Source organism: Rhyacophila brunnea, unplaced genomic scaffold, assembly GCF_057557595.1.
Source record: "Rhyacophila brunnea isolate RB1 unplaced genomic scaffold, BYU_Rbru_1.0 scaffold_14, whole genome shotgun sequence".
Classification (NCBI taxonomy): Eukaryota; Metazoa; Arthropoda; class Insecta; order Trichoptera; family Rhyacophilidae; genus Rhyacophila; species Rhyacophila brunnea.
Window position 1 is genome coordinate 4,026,641 of NW_028232796.1, and position 20,215 is coordinate 4,046,855.

The window sequence follows — 20,215 nt, forward strand, 5'->3', positions numbered from 1 at the left end:
TAGAAAATTAAAATAATACTATGATAGCATAAAAATTGAAAACTAAAAAAACTTATATGTTATTCCTTCATTGTGGAGTTCCTTTTTACAACTAATTACATTAATAATGTATATTAAGCTCCACAAATTAATTGGCAAGCAATAGTTTATACATCTCGGTTGTCGCAATATTACCAGGTATTTGGCAGGCATTGCGAATTGTTAAAAATTAAAAATTGAAAAATATGATGTTTGTGTAAAAATGAGTTGCGTAGAAAATTATTATCATAATTCAAGTGTATGTAAGTACCTACTCACTAACTAAAAACAAGTTTCAAAAACATACTTTAATATGGAGACTAAGAAATTCTCTAAGATGTTTCTGCACATTGAATCAATTTCGCTAATCGCTGTAGAGGTTTTACCCAACTCTACACATGTCACGTCATTGTCTGTGTGAGGCATAGACAGCGGCGAAGCGGAAATAAGAAACTGACTGTTGTCTAGAGACGTCGTTCCTGTGTAGAGGTTATAAGAATAAACCCTTCGTCGAATTATCAAGTTAAAAGAGTTATGTTAAACCTTAGCGATACAACATAATATAACACCATGTTATTTGCCGTGTAAGTTAATGTGCGCCATAATATAAACGATATAAAACACCAACTCGTGTATTATTCAACTCTGCCCAAACACGTGGCACACGCACGAACAACCTTCAGATATCAAACGAATAACGGGTGTAGTTGGAAAAAAGCAAGTAACGACTACATCCCTTTTATCGCATCGTATTACAAATAAAACTTTGAATTTTATTCATGACGTCATCACCATGTTTTTTTGGATTTTGAAAACGTTGAGAAGGCTTGAATAATTGTGAGATTTTAAGACAGACTGATGTCACTGTCCAAATTAAACAGGCGCAAAAGTATGTTTATATTTTTCAAGTAATAATCATATTTTATGATGTTGTTGAAAGTGTTCAACCAGTGTGCGCTTCCCGTAATCACATTTGCGTGTGAAACATTGACCATAAGTAAAAAAGAAATCCGGAAACTTAGAGTAGCAAGGCACAACGTGGTATGGAGAGGTGCATGCTGGGAATAATGCGAAAGGATAAAAAGAGGAATAATTGTATAAGGAAACATACAAGGGTTTACGAAAAATTGCTAAAATTCTCACATGTAAATGGACTGGACACAGTTCGAAGAAAGGACAATCATTGGACAAATCTAGTCATCCAGTGGTACCCAAGAGGTACAAAACGTCCACATGGTAGAGGCCGCTGGATCGATGGAATGATAAAGTTCTGATAAGAATGTGGCAACGCAACGCACAGAACCGAGAGAAGAAGGAATCAGCTTGCAGAGGCCTTCATCCAGGAGTGGATAGATTCAGGCTGATGATGATTAATAAATTCTCGTAATTAAATGAGTCAGGGTAAATGTCAAAATATATCAAAGCGCTGAAGACTTGGTAAGAAGTTTTTGCCATTGCTATATAGAGAAGATTTTCTTCAAGGTCTTTACGTACATGTAGCTTATTCAAGTACATACTGATGAAAATTTTATTGATTCAGCAAAAAGCACCGAGAATAAACGGGTTGTATCTAAATAATTATACACGGCCGCGATGCTGCGAGTAAAAAATCGCTCACACACGTCGCTGGAGGAAGAGAAGAAGGCGATAATCACGGCAATTGTTTATGATAATTTAACGATCAGACCCCATTACTTATTAGACTCCGCAGAATGTATGTAAGAGAGTAAGCGGTCGAATTAATTATCACTCGCTCACTTGCTTCGGAGAACTTGACGGGGGATTATTGCACGGCTGCACATACCTATCACTTACATGCAAATCAAGGATAATGTACCTGCATTATAACTAATTAATTTGATCAATGTATTTAGGTTTTTTTGCTTTGTCTCCGTGGACTTGTTACTAATAAGGTAATTTATAATCTATTTTATACTGAGAATAATGTTCAAATTATTGCATCTTCTTATTCTTGTTCAGCTGTAAAATGTTTCCCCATTAAAATGAATTCTTAGTTATGGCTTAGATATATTTTTACCACGTTTTTATAAGCTTGTATTCTTGTTTGTCCAGTAGGTACTAATTTTTTCTTGTGTGTCCAGTACATTTTTTTCTTGTTTGTCCAAGATTTGTATTCGACAATTGAAGATTTCTAACTAACTTCCCGACTAGCTAGACGTTTGAAACTTTTAGAATATATCAGAACACGACTACAATGCATTCTGTTAATACTTTTAGGAATTTTAAAGCAGAATTGAATTCATTTTCAGTCAATTCTGTTTTGTATGGAAAGTTATTATTGTTGGTTGCTAAGGGGGTCCTAGCAACTAAATTATTAATATATACGTGCGTTACTATGGAAATCAATAAAGTCAAACTGACATTTCAGTATTCTATATTTATTCAGTATTTATATCAAGTACAATAAAAAGAATTGTCAAGTTTATATGATTTAACGGAAAATTTAAAAACATGGTATATAAAAAGTTCTTTTTATCTTGTAATTATTATTATTAAAAATACACTACAATTTTGTAATAATAAATAATGTACCTATTTAGATTTCAAATAAGACATCGTTTATTATGAAACTATTTCGCGGCTTAAATATCTTCGTGATCGGCTTCTTATTATTCTGGGTAGAAAAATGAAGATCACTTTGATGGTGGCCAATCTCCGATAGGAAATAAATGGTATAGGTTAAACAAAAAGAAAGTTACATTTTTAATGAAATCATTTGTATAAATAGTTTTTTTATGGATTTATAGATTTTCATGACCTGAAATTGCTGATATTTTCGGTAATGCGAGAAAGACACCTAAAATTTTCCGGACCACCCTTCGTAAGTGTTATGGCCCTGGCATTGACTTTTGATATGTCATTGATGATAGGAACGTCTAGAGTGGACAAAGCAAGCGAATGCACCATCGCGTGTTCTAAAGCGGTGTTTTTCAACCTTTTAACACCCGCGGCCCGGCGAACATAGGAGAAATATTTCGCGGACCGGTATTAGCCAGAAATAATAACCATTATAGATAGAATTTTATTTATTAAATCTTATTTTTTAAGATTACAACTTTTGATTAGTGCCACATCTGCTGCTGCTTTTTTGTAAGCAAATTTGATATACGGGATTAAAGCATTCTTTCTGAGGGACGAAGCGCTTCATTAACATCCATTCGATTTCTGTTTGGTTTTATTACTGACATAGTACAAAAATTATTTTCACATAAATAGGAAGTCGAAAAAATTACCAATAATTTGATCTTTATAATTCAGAGATGAATATTCTTTATGAAGGGATATCCAAAATTGAGAAAATGATTGCATTTTATCTCTGGACACCAGAGTGACATCAGAAGATAGCTCGATCAGCTTTTCTTTCTCACGAGGATCAAGTGCGCAAGATTTAATATCTTCCAAAAAGGGATTATCAATCCAGAGGTTAGAGGTCTGCCTATACGTAGATCCTAATTTTCAGAGAAAAAGTTATTAAAGTTTTCAGCTAACGCGTTTAAATGTTGGCTTATGATGTTGAATATGACTTTCTGGTTAATATCAGCACCATTCAAAAATTCTGCCAGCATTACATCTAGTGAAAATTTCCCGAATCGTGTAGTGATATAGTCGGTTGATAGCATGGTGAAAGCTTTCGCGGACCGGTAAAACATTTTTGCAGACCGGCGCCGGTCCGCGGACCACCGGTTGAAGAACACTGTTCTGAATTGTCCTCAGAGACATATTTTCAGTATGTTTCACTTCCTCGAATTAATTAAATACCCTAGGTTCTGATTACCCACGTCGGTGTGCTGTTTATCGTCATTCAGTTTGCTGGTCACCTGGCATCATTTTCAATGATATGAGGAATGTACTATTTCTAAACTAACATTCCTTAACAGCTGTCATAATTGATATCATTAAACAGCAATATCACTGATAACTAATCTAATAGGTCGAGTAATACCGTAATCGCAGAAAAAATATTCATGTACAAAATGATAGCTGATGTCGCGAGATAAATTATTATGAAAAGCAATGAAGAGACTGAGTGACACTTTGGGTTGATCGTGACAAGAAGTCAAGCTTTTAGTTTAATTCATTCAACTCAAAGGGAGAGCGATTAATAACGCACGATATAAATGTAATAACGGTTATTACATGTTAGGTTATTTACTCCACATAAATATGTGGACAAACCATCTGTGAAATAGAATGGCGATAGGTTGATAAAGGGACTAAAATGTAGTCTATATATAATGTAGCTAATAGTATTGTAGTGATCAATGACTTCGGGCCTACTCAGCATTATTTTGACAGTGTAATAATTAGCAAATCATTTAACCGGTTAAGTGCCAAGAGCGTCTTTGGACGCCTTAATTACACCGATTCTTATGTTAATTACTATCAATTAACTAATTGCGGCATAGAAAGGATTAAACTATCGCACAATAGTCGCATCTATAATCAGCATATTCTACACAATCCACACGCGTGACATTGAAGTGCAATAATGCAGAGGCCAGCAGATTTCTCAATTGCAAATTTCATCAGCAATGACTTATATTATGACCGAATATTCATGCATATAATTAGCAGGTCATAGTTGATTAGTTTCTCAGTCTAAATACCTATTAGTATCTATCATAATCTCGGCCCGATCAATAACCTTCGTATAAGTCACTCCTATTCCACCGAGTTCGGACCTCGGGGCAATATCATAAGTATTGTAACATAACGCTCTTGTAACATACTCTTGTACCAACTGTTTACGCTGCAAATAAAACTTGCTCCTATCGGAGCAACAACCTTCAAATCTCGACTTCTCATCTCTCCTCCTGACGACTCTCCATCTACACCTCCTGGTCATCCCCAAACACATCGGTCTCGTCCCTCAATAACAAGACCTCGCAAAAGTATTGACAATTTTGTTTATTATTTTTAATGTATTTTAATTAAAATACCTAACAAACACCTCAAAAATATCTTAATTATTAATTAACTCTACTTAGTAAATGATAATATACATATAACTTCCAGAAAAAAAACACTAGCGGTATTGAGTAGACAAAATTAAACGTCGGTGTGTCAATAACAGAAACAAATAGAAAACTTGTCGCTTTGTTTCTTGTCTAATATACAATTTTCAGATCAAGATAAGGTAAAACGGGGGTGACAAGATGTCTCACTATAGGATGAAAATCTACCATGCAACTGCTAATGCAATCAATACGTAAACAATCATACAACGCAATTATGATATAAACAACAAGTTAAGATGTATACGCCCATATTAAAGTTCAATCCAACACAAAGGTATTTTACCACAAGGCAATTAATTGAAAATGTATCCTAGTAGGTACCTGCAGAAACTGTATCTAAAATGGGGTATATATATACTGAAATATGCCATACTTATAATAACAACCGCATAATAGCTACATGAGCATACTAAGGGCAGTTTTCACTATGTCCTAACGGTAGTAGATGACCGCGAGGAGCTGAACAGATGACAGTATTTCAAGATGGTCGTGATCATTAGACAGGGGGGTAATAGAGAAAAGAGAGGATTTGTTTTGAGACTAATACCTAATAACCAAAGAAATCATTGATTTATTCATTTTAATCGTAGACATTCACATTCATTGGATCATTCTATATTTCGGCAAACCGTACAAATCGATTGTATTAAACAGCATGTTTGTGTCATTTGATTTATATCATTTCAGTCGCCTTTTAAAAAGCTGTTTATGAGATGCTTAATGTGTGTAATAATGATAAACTACGTGTGAAATCTTTTAAAGAACTTTCATGCAACCGAAAACTCATAAAATGAAGATGATCAAAGTATGAATATGACAAGCGCCTTATATGACATAATATGCTGTACAAGCCAAGTATAACCCATAGACACAATTTCAAGATTATATGCCGAATACTAAATCAAGGTAAGACAAGTATGTAATTGATATTATAAAAAAATCAGTCAATTATTTCCGTGATATCTGATATCAAAATATAATTATAAATTTAAAATATTTCTAAAGATCATTTTTTGATTGCACATTGTATTTTTACGTTTATTTTAATATCTACGTAAAACTGATTTCCAAATCGAGGCTATTGAGATTTATCGCATTATAATAAATCAAAAACTCTAAGATTTTTTCAAGGGTGGATCAATTCATTAACTTTTCTCAACACACCTAATAATATTATAAAACGAGATGAGAGTCATGTCTGCAATATGGTTGCATGATGTGTCATTTCATTATTCCAGATTCCAAGGAACTTTTCCGGTAAACGAGGTATTCAATAAACTAGCTGAGAAATTTTAGACGTAGATCTGAACTGAGTACTCCATCTCAGTTTAGGGCATCGGTGGACGTAAATATTACAAAGTACTTACCTATATTAGGAAAAGGTTGCCAAAATTATCGCCGATAGCTGGTAAATGATATGACACAGAAAGGAAAATAGGTTTTAACAAAAAATGATAGCTTCAAAAGATCTGCGTAATTTTAAATGTCATACATAAACAACAAACATTATATAAATGTATTTAACAAAGTGAATAGTAGGTGCATCAACGGCGTGCGGTGACTTTTGCTTTAGGAATGCTGTTTAAAAAATAAATAATATGTACATAATATTTGCTATAATATGCTATCTATGTACCTACTTAAGATTTTGTAACTGATTGGATCATAACGAGTAGCCAATGTAGTAGTTTGGTATGATTTATTGCAGAGTGATACCTCTGCAATATTCTATATATAGTAATTTGCATAATATTCATTATATACAATGTCATTCAATCTAGAGATACATAGCTAATGTATACATTAAAAATCCATTCGAAGTAGTATAATTTAGTAAAAATTACAATAAAATTGCGCAATGAATACATAATATTATTGTTAGTAATTTATTGAATATTTATAGGAGTACTCCGCGTCATTAAATCTATCGACCGCACGCCGCTGTAAAAAGTATAATGTAATATAAAATACCATCTACAAGAATTACTATTAATTCATTATAGAATAATTATTGTATAGCGAATTACTTCATATCAGGTGATATTCAGTAAACCAGTACTATACCTACATGTTTAGGGTCAACTCTAATACTTTTCTCCATTTTTTTCACAATAACGAATACAGTATAAAATACATACGCTACGCACCACTTTAAATGCCATTAACATTAAAGGAGCTTAATAAGAAGTACCGTTTTCAATAATAAATTAAAATGCTGCTTGAGTTTCTCGGCATTAAGACGTCACGACATATGGAAGAAATCTTGATCTGTCATTTTCAATATTACGGTCCGTCAAATTGTCGATGCATCGGTACAGGTGCTTTAGGAATCATGTACTCCACACTAAACTGATGTTCGGTAAAAACTCGACCGAAAAAGTGGACAACGTATCACTTTATTTAAATTTTTATTCGATTTACGTCACGCAGAGAAGGACATATTGTGGATATGAAGCGCCACTGCTTTAATATTGGTAGTTATAGGAAACATATTTCAAAATTTATCCCCTGACAGACAGAAGATGAAAATCATTACTTTAAAAAAAAAAAAAAACCAGTTACAATAAGAATTATACGTCATAATATATTTACTCTATTTAATCGTACGGTTGGTTTCACAAGTTTAACAAAACAAACTATTTAGTAGTCACTGTAATAGAATCAATAATCACAATGACATTATAAAATAATAATTTTGTATTTACCACTTTGGTTAGTTACCTAAAAAACAGAGAATTTTTTTTATCAATTTTAAAAGATTACAGCAACCATGCAACAAAGAATTAAATGGTGAAAAAATATGGAGTTTAAAAATATAACTTTATCCGTGAATGTCGTGCTGACGATGTGAACAAATCAACGAAGATGTTAGTATTATAATGATATTGAAGTTTTACAAAATTTTATTCATTTTTACATTTTGATATATTTTTCACTGCAAACATTCCATTTCGCTGTAAGTAAATTACTATATTCGATCCAAATGCTCAAAATACTATTATCTACACTTCTTGATCAAGTACACGTTAAAAAATTAACACGCATTTTTGAGCAGTCGTGGATTAGAATCCCCGACCCTCGGCCTTGTATTTATATAAAAACGGACGCTTTACGCGCTAGGCTAACGTAGGATATCGTCATAGGTACTATTATATCAATAAAAAGTGTATTTTTAATTAAAAAAATCACTATTTTTCGAATGTCACTTAACCTATTCCATGTCGCGTAAAAAACATATTAAATAATATTATAACACGTTCAAATGCACGCTATTGTACAGTGTAGGTTTCTACATTTTTTGTGATACAATAAATTAAACGTCTAATTTGATTATGATTAACTAGTAAGCAGGTGGATGAATGTCATCTTTCACCGGAAGATAACAAGATCTTCGGGTTCCGTTTTGGCCGTATTTTAAGTAGGTATATATTTCTGTGCCAATTACCTTGCTTCCGCATTCCTCAATGGAATAGCGTAAGTAAGCAACACATAAAAAAATCTGATATAACACTCAAAAACTTTAATTTATATATATATTTTAAAATGCTAAGCTTTCTTTGTATGTAGGTACCTACCTATTTTGTTTGTGGGCTGTCACCGTAAATTCTCTTTTTTTTTCGAATTTTTGGAATCGTAGTCCATGGCTTATGCCATTATCAAGTGATAATATGTATTAGTAGTTACTGTGTTGCTGAAGACATGAGCAACCAGATCGGATATTGACTTTTGTTAAAAGAAAACTAAGCTTCCATTTATTGTAGATCATATTTAAGTAAGTAATTATTATTTGTAGATATTGGTCGTGTATTTATTTTATTAGATACCTATCATTAAATTACAGTTTAAAATTCAAACACAATTTTTTTTTTAATGTTTACGTAACCTGACAAATTAAAAATAAAGAGCATTAAGCAACATTACATAAAAACAAGGTAAATAAGTTAATAGTTATAGGTAATAAACAGAGTTAGACAAAAGTAAAACGGTACATGGGAGTACATCGAGTCAGCTTACCTAGATCGAATTTAAAAAAAAAAAAAAAAAATATATATATATAACAACGTTCACCTGAACTCACCCTTACGCACGTGGAATCCATCAACATCTGAAGCGATATATCTTCGATTAGGCAAGCTATTAATATTACAGTGGATTAGGATCTGTGTCTCATATGGCACATGATAATTGTAATAATATTATTGTATTGGACCAAAACTCATATTTGCCATACAGCGGTAATAATCGACTCAGAAGTGCCCATGATGAATTAAAATTATTTACCAACTCAACATTCACAAAATTGATCTATGTATTGATATACAATTTTATTCATAAATAATCTTTCTTTTCTTTCGACCATGTCCGATCCTAATAGGATTATATGGGCCTCCACAGAGTAGAGGTTTGTATTAACAGATTTTGTTTTCTACGAGAAATGGATGTCAGCCACTTGCTCAACCTATTAGGTCCATACCCTGACAGACACAAATTGAAAAACAATATGTGTACTTGCCAGACCCAGGATTCGAACCTGGGACCCACAGCGTTATAGTCCAACGCTTAAACCGCGCGGCCACCCATACTTACATAAATATAGCCTAACACCTTGATACACAATCTTTACAATGAAAAATAAATATGCACTCCAATATAAATAAATTTTTATGAATATAAATTAACAGTGTAGAATGTTAGTCTCCAGAAATTTGTTTATACACACATATATATATATATGTATTATGACACAATAGTGGTTATGTTTACAACACGTGCTCTTTACTTGGTTGTATTGAAAGACTAACTAAATGACACTATGCGTAATAATAAATTATGTGTTACATCGGCGCGCGCAACTTCGTCACACGCTAAAAATACACTCTCATCTGTTTTTCCAAACGTGCCAAAATAAGTATAACTTCAAAAATGATATAACTTCGGAAGGTATTAAGCAGTCAATTAAAATAAAGAAAAACGTTAAATTAAGTCAATGTCGAAGCTCAAAACCAGCTCAAAACAGCTACCTACCTAAACTACGAGTATATAAATATTCAACACATATATTCTTCCAATTTGATAATAATTTACTATGATACATTTTATCTCAGTATCGATTCAAGAATACAGACCAAGAGGCGCGTTCATCAGACAAGCCACAGGGCTATTCTGTTCGATTATTAATCAAAAATAACTAAGCACTTATCTATGGGGCCAACACAAACGGTGGGCCGCCCGCGCACTCTGACTTGATTGATCGATTTAACTATTCCCTCTGTGTCCGTAGCGTTAAGTGAACTTGTGTGGACGCTGAATTTTAATAGCTGACCAGTGTCTAATCGACCCGAAGCAACACGATAGATAGGGGGAAAACATTAATAGAGACCTCTACAGAAACATCACTCTTCTATACACAGTTTGTCCTTGTTAAAATCTAGGTTAACAAAATAAAAGACTACACGGAATTTAAATGGATGATAGATTTCAGCTTTCCCATGTTGGAACATTTTACGTATCATAAATGCATTATTATCTATCATTATTAAATAAAATGACATCATTATAATTATGGTCTTCTATGTATTTTTATAATTTGATTGAATGAAAATTAATCCATGCGTTAAATGTCTATAGATGAGACCATTCAACATATGGGCTCGGAATCAATTCAAATTTGGTAGTTTTACTGTATATTAATATGTACTCTGTATTGAAAGGTATAAAATAGTATAGTTGAAACGCCTAGTTTCAAAAGACCTAAAGCGGTTTTTCAACATTTTGAATTAGATATGTATTTAGATGCATATTTTTGTTGCCTATACGATGGCTAAAGATTGAACTTTAAAAAACACCAAACACCGTCAATACGTATGATCAAAAATTAGGATAAATTTCAAAACTCGCTAAAATGGTTGGGTGTGCTTTTCAAATACCCCTAAAATGGAAAGCCAAAATACTCTTTAGAATGTAACGAATTAAAAAATAAATACATAAAGTTCACAGATTTTATAGATATGTTTTTTCTCATTTTTCTCATTTTTCTCAAAACTACCCAAAATCGTTTTTCTCCTTTTTCTCAGAACTACCTATAATCGTTTTAGGGAGTTTTGAAACTAGGCGCTTCAGTTACTAGAAAACGTTATATGAGGTTAATTAAACAAAGAACGTATCGCATAAAAAACCAACAATAATTACACTATATATGAGCAATGTCACCAATAACGATGACAACATTCAACAGAAAAATAAAGTTGTAGTAAAATAAACAAATTTTTTTCTCTGAAAAATTTTAAAATTAAAAACTAAAATTGGATGCAATAAAAATAATCAAGACGATGTTTAGATACTCGTATTTTAATAGTCAAGATTATTAATATCTACTGCATATGAAAGCTTCCTACATCGCCTTATCACGTATTGGTCTTAATATAATTATAATTAAATATACCTATAAATAAGACTATACATTAATTATTTTGGCATTTTCTTGATAGGATTCCATTTTAAAAATACATACATAATATGTATGTATTTTTAAAATGGAATCCTATCAAGAAAATGCCAAAATAATTAATGTATAATCTTATTTATAGGTATATTTAATCATAATTATATTAAAACCAATACGTGATAAGGCGATGTAGGAAGCTTAATATGTAATATAAATTATGTTAAATTCTGCAGGTTGGTTTATCAGTTGATCGCTATTTAAATTGTCACGCCATTATCAAGACTACGGAAATAAATTAATTGTCTCTATTTATGTGATTTTCCGTACATTCTGATAAATCATTTAAGTTTGTGGTCCTGATAATGGTGCGATAAACGAAATAGCTATCGACTAACTAACCAACTGGTAGAATTATTTTTTTTAAATTTTCGTTTTGTAAGATTATACCATTTGAATAATAGTAGGTACCCCCAGTTTAATTTAATCAACAAAAAATAGAAGACACCAGAATAAAAGCTTCCTAAAATAAGATCAATAAAATCCCACAACAAATAACCGTGAAAGCGCTTTTTATGAATAATAATAACGTATCGAACAAAGCGACCGAAAAAAACTGTACAAAAGAAGCTTTCTTATAAACCTGCAGTCGATCGGTAGGCGAAGCTTGGAAGCTCGCTGGGCGGATTAGACCTTTGTTAATCGCTTGACTAAACATCATTTAGACACGAGACTTAGCGTCAACTTTGGATTGTTGGGGATGACACACGAGCCTCGAAATGGCTGAAACAGATGTGTTAGTATAGCCTTATATGACTATATTACTGAACAGTAAGGAAAAGATATCTAAGAATTAACTTTTCAAACGAAACGAAATTCACAATGGGAAAATTGCTTTACTAGATAATTAACTTACTATAATAAACACTACAATTAATTGGCGTGTCTTATATATATTTAAAATAAATAGGTACGTATCAAAGTAATCTTTGAACTAATATATTTTTATAATTTTATATTTTTATAATAGAAGTGTATTTTAGTGCTGATAAATTGGTGTCTGAAAATGAGAGTTCCGCACTGACTTTTGTGGTTAGAAAAACTGAAACGTCAGAATTGTTGATTTGTTTAGTAACCGCTCGTTTATAACAAACTGAAATTTTCTTCAGAGTTTTAGATGAATAATCGTGAGAAAGCTCTATCTTGAATATATTATGTAAGATACTTAGTAATTTAAACGTGACTTTATGCAGAAGAAACATAGAACATAAAAACGGCAGATAGATAAAGTGTGGATACTTCTCAGATATGGTGTTGGATGAGAATTCTCAAGACATCCAGCTGTACTAAAAAACCCGACGTCGAAGAGCTAAGGATAAGACGCTGTCATAGAGAAGGCTTCAGTTCTTTGGCTGGTCGGTAAAAGGGTAAGAACACCCATACGCTGAACCGATACACCTTAAGTATGAGATAGGATCTTATTGGTAGCTTGGTAGCGGCGATCCACTTGGGTTCGGAGAGCTGAAGGGGAATCGTGTGCAGAATAGATACTGTCCAAGAATAAAACCACTGGGAATAGAAGTATCATAATATTGAATAGTACAATTCGCTATCTCACCATGTAGGTAAAGTCAATACGAACATAATATACCTATTCAAAGAAATACTTCAGTGATATAAAAAGCTTTTTACGACAACACTTAATAAAATATTACGGCGATCCTTAAATGGAATCATTCAATATTACAATCAAAGTTTTATTGAGACTCGTAGTCATTAATATTTAAACACTGTTGACTCAAAAAGTGTTGCACCTATAAATGTATTTTAAATGCAGCAGCTCGAACTGATATTCAATAAAATTGTATTATTACAATAAAATATGAAGTGCCTGTAATGCAAAAATTGTAAGCACTTTGAATAGGCAGAAACAAATAAAATATCTTCAATTTTATATCTATCGACGGCAATAAACTTCTCCTTTCAGAGTATCACACGGAGAAATAAATTAAAGTTTAAATAATTACAAGATAAAAAGAACTTTTTACATACCACGTTATTAAATTTTCTGTTGAGTCGTATAAACTTGACAATTCTATGTGTTAATAAAAACTTTTTATTGTACTTGATAGAAATACTGAATAAATATTATAGAATACTGAAATGTCATTTTGACATTTCATATTGATTTCCATAGTAACGCACGTATATATTAATAATTTAGCTGCTAGGACCTCTTAGCAACCAATAATAGTGAGTAGTAAATATTATAATATACAATGTATAAAAAGCGCAATTTTACTGTCTACTTAAAAGAGTAATACTGTTCTTTTCCGCTATCATTCCCCCAACAGGCAATCTTCGCTATTGCTTTAAGTACACTGTAGAGAACTATGTTTGTTATAAAAAGGGGTCTGAAAGAAGAGCAGTACCTACCAGTATTGTGTTCCTATTTAACTCGCATTTACAATCGCATATGATTGCAATTAAATCCTCATCACCTCAATTCATATATACCTACATATCGTGAAAATAAACAAATGCTGCTTGAAAAGGCAATGAAAAAATCGAGAGATAAAAGAAAACCTACATACCAAAGTATTTTCTTGTCAGTTGACGTACACTTAGGTTCGGATAAAGCTTTCTTCTGAAAGGCGCACAACAAATGTTATGTCCAAGAGTTAAAATATTTTTTACTGGGCCGAATGCGCTTTACAAACATAAAAGTTTACGATGGCACCGGCTACAAAGCAAGAAGCGAGGCCGTCGAGAGCTTATCCAGTGGTAAAGTTGAAATATTGTATCATTCAGATTTATTGCAGCGGCTCGTAAAATGCATTTCAATAAACGCTGCGATGATGGGAGGATGCGTGCGCCATGCAGGACAGAAAGCCCAACAGGGTTTACTAACGTCATAATAACAATGCATCGCCCACATTTTCTAATAGCACAATGTTGTTACGACACAAAGACTTTGTTGCGTATCATCCGCGATTATTATTTTTTACTTCATAGCATCGTCCCAGCCACTATCGATCCACCAGTAGCGAAGGGTGGAGGTAGGCTGTTAAGATCTTTAACTCCTTAGACTCCTTTATTTGAGGTTGTACGGATACTATCCGTGGCTTTATCCAACTGACTTTCTCTTAGGCATGCTTACATACTGCAGTTTGTAATTTAGAAGAAATCTTTATTTAGCTATGTATTTTTTTCGACTTATACGAGGTATAAATGAGAACTCTGCCATACTGGGCAGTGTTGACCTGTGTGTCCCTGATAACGATCTTAGAAATAGAGAACATCAGTTGCTTATTCTCCCAAGGTGCAGAACCAACCTGCCACTGGTAATGCCAATTGGGAGGGCGATAACTATGTTCAACGAAATTGCTTCGGGTGTTGATATATTCCACCTACGTGAGGATGAGTATAGGTGGACGTTATTTTTTAAATTTTTAAAATAGGGTCTGCTTAACTCATCCGATGTATTTCCATGTACCTATATAATTAATATTTTGTATGTACATATTTCTACTGTTTAATATCATACTATCTATCTCTTTTTTTTATGTCATGTTGTGAACGTCTTAAACTTATAATTTGTAATGTCCACAATATGTAAAAATAAATAAATTGAATTGAATTGAAGATCAGCTATTAATAGTGCACATTAAACTTTATTAGTCATATGTATTTGTTTTTATTGAACCAAGACTAGAATTTACAGATGGTGTTGGTTAGTTATTAAAAATCAATTAAACCCTGCCCAACCAAACCATAATAATTTTGGTATACTTTGGGCGATATGACAAACTTGGGCACACTTTTTCATTCATACTTATTTGTTTTCGTTGGATTAAGAATACTTTCATATATTGATGGTTCATTTTTTTAAATTCATTAAACCCTGCCTAACCAAACTCTATTACTATATAAAAATATTATTCTATCTATAAAATATCCAAAGTTATGTATGATTTAATTGCATAATTTCAGATATTGTATAGATAGGTCGAGGTCGCCGAATATGAAAATCAAGTTACAATAGCGATCTACAACGTTTAAAAATATGTATCTATGCTTCTAAGGCTTTTTAAAATTATGTAACTAGGTGTGTACCTACTATTTATTAACAAGAAACAGCAAAATATAAGTTTTCACATATTAAACTTGTTCAGTACAACTGAAGCATTTTCACTTACAGGCAAAATCTAATATCGCGATTCAAGTATCAATGCAAGCTTGCGTGTTGGTAAACAAGCTGAGCACGTAGATAATCCAATAATTACAAATCTGAATGCATCGGCAATTAGTATTAAGCACTAACACTTACATAACAGTTGCAGGCAAGACTATGGTTTGCTGATTAGGAAAGCAAACAGTAATTATGAACACCAACTGTTGCATAAAAAATATAAAAGTGCTACAAGAGAACAATTAAATAAACGCGATACGCAAAATACTGACCGAATGCAAAAAGGTCTGGTTAGTGAACAGTAGCTAGAAATAATATGTAAAATGGAGAGGAAATAAAGCTATCGAATATAGCGCTAGAAAATTATACAGGCAGATCGCAAATACTATGTACCTACTAAGAAAGGAATGTGAATTACACAATTTTATTAAAAATAATTGCAAATGATATTACCATAAATACTTTATACCAATTATTCACAATCGGTAGTTCGCAGATTTTTTCTGGTGATCCGCGAAATTTTGGCATCTATGCTAAAAATTCCAATAAAATCTTCAAAAACCGTGTTTTTGTGATAGATTAGTGATTTTACGTGACGAAATCAACCGCGATCAGACGTTTCACTTGCACTTATTGTTTTGCAATGATTGATTGATAGGGTAATCTATGGATTAATAATCCCTTCATAGACGACATAAATCGATATGCACTTAATACTCGAGAGAAATAAAACCTACCTAATCAATTTTTCTTCTCATGCCACTCTGACATAAAATAAAAACATTGGCTCAGATTTGGATGACACTGATGGAGGAATTTCCATCTCTTGGTTACAAAGGCATACAATTATTATTGACCTCATTTTCGACAATATATTCATATGAGAAGACTCTTTCGGTCATGTAAGTATTGTAAGTCATAAAAATAAAACAGAAAAACCAAATGGATGTCAATGCAACTTCGGCGTTAGATTAATAGGCGTGCGACATCTGCACATCTCCCAACGCAATATCCTCATGTCCAGGTCACCCTTGTATGGTCTGTGACTTCCTGCTATTTGACGGGTATTATGATTGTCGTGAGATATACAAAATAATTCTGACATAACTGACAATGAAAAACTTAGGCAATACCTACCTACATCAAAAGTTTCGATTAATACAATAACATAAGGATTCGAGTCAGTGATCTAGTGAGCTTTCTCGCTTTATCATCACTATATAAATCAATCAATATGTGTCTGGATTTTTAAGTTTCCGGCTAATAGCTAATCGTCAAATTATGAATGATGTAATACCTCCACATACAAGTGCTTCATACACTTTGTGTTGAAGCGAAATGGTAATTTACCGTTCATCTAGCCGCTGTAACTTTTCATCTAATTGCCACTACCTGCGACTTCTTACCTATAGTTACAAATAGCAAAGAGCACTTATTGGATTGTCAAAACAAAATTAACGACACAGCGCTAATTAATCGACGACAAGTTAAATTCCCGCGTTTCCTCGAAAAGTAAATAAATTCCACCGTCAGGCTGGTTAGTTAGTTCTTAAATTAAGTGTAATTATACCCACATAAACTAGCTGTAAAGGGGCAATAGTAACTAACACAAGGTGCTTTCGTTTGATGCGATAATAATGAAAATTATAGCTCGACTGCGTGGCCTGTGCGAATGATTAGGGATCTTTCGAGGAAATAAACCTTTACAATGTGAAATAAATTAACGTATGACAATGTCGCGAGACTTCTGTTCCCGGATAAGAACAGAAATAATCATCATATTACTGTACTGTTTCCATAAATAAATTTATAAAATCTCTTAACAAAATAATGTAGATGCTTGACATCTTTATGGATATGCGTGAAACTGTACAGGTAACCAAATGATTAATCATCTTGTTAACTTTGTGTACATGAGGCGACTAATTCCAAAAAACGATAAGTCCACATTTGGTCAAAATCGAGAAAAAAATACGCGTATAATTTTACACAATATGTATTGATCTATTAATTCCAAAACGCTACATAACCCTACGAAAAAAAATATTCTCGGAAAGTCTCGATTTATTACAAAAAGCGCCATGTCCGTGTTTCATATTATTTAAAGCTTGGTTAATTTCGCGCGTGTTTAAGTCAACCAATAAGGGAACGTTCAATATTGAAAAGGGCTTCTCCCATGCTGTAGCATCTGGTAAACTCATGACAGTGCCACGGAAATATGTGCCTTATGCGATTGCCATTTGGTTCTAATTTCGACATAGAATACAACGGAAAAAATAATCTCACGTTAAAACAAATAATTGAAGCTTAAAACATAAAAACGTTGTTTCCCGAAAAATATTGAATTGTGGACTTGTCGCTTTTTGTAATTAGACGCCTCACATATAAGTACATTACTTTGCAATTCAAATACAATGCTGTTTATTACAGTCATATAAACATATTATAAAGTAAATTTGATAAAAATTGAAGTGTTACTGCTTCAATGAAAATACCACATTATGTAGATTTAGTAAAACGGTCGCACATTGAAAATTGTCTCGACTGGGAAATAGTCATAAATAGAAATCGGGCGCAATGTTGCAACAGGGGCTCTCGTGGTGCAGTGCGTAAGACGCTTGTCTTACACCAGAGAGTTCTGGTGTCGATTCCTGTTCAGGACACAATATTTATATGTTTTTCTCAAAGCCTGGGTGTTTGTGATTGTTCAAAATTACTAGCAACCACCTTGTACGAAAAAGCAAGGGCATGGTTATTAATAATTCTAAAAAAAATGTTGCAACAGGTACTGTCTTCCATGCGCACAAGCAAGGACATGTCGGGTCAGTGACGTTACGTGGCTAGCCGAAACGAATGAAAAATCAGCATCTGCACATGTGCCGATGCAAAATTTTGGTATTAAACCTGCGCCTCATGTCGAGTGAAATTTGTTGTTTACGCTGTTTTTGTACAATGTCGCCATCGAGCTGTATGGGAAGGTACATTAAATTACATGTGTTTTGTGAATACCAACAAAATCACATCGATATATTCGACATATTACAGTCGATATGAGTTTAGATATGCGATCCGGCTTAAAACTGCGTAATAAATTACAACTTCAAAGTCTTTTAGGCAGGTTTTTCATTTCAACTACATATATCGATTCTCGAAGTGATATATAATTATATATGGCTATGCTCCATTTTATGCTGTCTTCACAAAATGAAAATCGTGTCATAATGATTCAAAGTTTAGTCATAGATAATACAGTTAATGGGGAGAAGACAAGTTTGTTTTCTATAACTTTAAAATCGTTGTTTTCGTATCCCTCACTGTTGAGTGATTACTTTCAAAAAATATCCTAGTTATATGTTGTACTTCGCCAACATTTGTGTAAGTAGTCCCGATCATAATTAAATTATATTATGTATTAACCTACTAGATAAAATTGAATTTTATTTTATTAATAATTAGAATAATCATATACTACACCACCAGTTTATTAGTGTATTAAAATATATATAAACACATTATGTCTAAACCTGCAAATTGTATACGACAATGTAATTTATTATGTGTTTCCCCTTGAATACAGTTAGCATGCCCTCGGCCAACTTGATAAACAAACACGACAAGAGACACCACATGGCAGTGTATGTTATGTATGTAATGCATATTATGTGAACTTATAACAGGGTAGGTACCTATATTTGCATATGTCCCCGGTATATGGCGTTATATTTTAACAATAATCGTTGGGAAAAAATCTAAGTGAATAACATATTGAAGAAAATCAAATCAGACGATTTTTAGACGACCGGTGGGTCACAGACTACGAGATTTATTGGACATAATCACGTGTTTTTTAGTTATGTGTATATTTGTATTCATATACCTAACCCAATAACTAATGACCAAGCATCGTAAAAAAATATTCTATACGCACTATGAAGCCCCAATATAAATATGAAACAAAATAATATAATTCAATAAATTCAAATCAAAAACAAATAAACAAGATAATCGCATTACTATTAACATTTTAAGTCTGTATCTATCTATGTATCTATCTAGCACTACGAGCATATCGGCGAACTGAAGGTATTCGTTACTAGATCCTTTTAAAGCTTGTACTCACCTAAGCCTCGGTTACATGAACATTAACATGATCACCTACAACAATTTGAAGCTAAGATATAATGCTGAGGTAAACATTCTGTAGAAAGATTGTAGCGTAGTTCAATATATTATTATGATTAGGAAATTCTGCTGATAAGGTCAAGTCATGGACGGTATCGTATGAGTGACAATCAATCGACACAAAATAATGCTGACTAAATGGAAATGCACTGTGTATTTAGAGCCGTTTCACACGAGATACAAGTGTCTCGAGTCGCTGTATTTACACATAAATGAATGGGTACGTTCAGACGAAGACACTGGTGTATCACGCCAAGGACAGAGTCCCGTCGACAACTCACTCCTCGAACCGCCGAGACACTTTTTATAACCGCAGCCAGTTTTTATTTCTCCATTATTTGC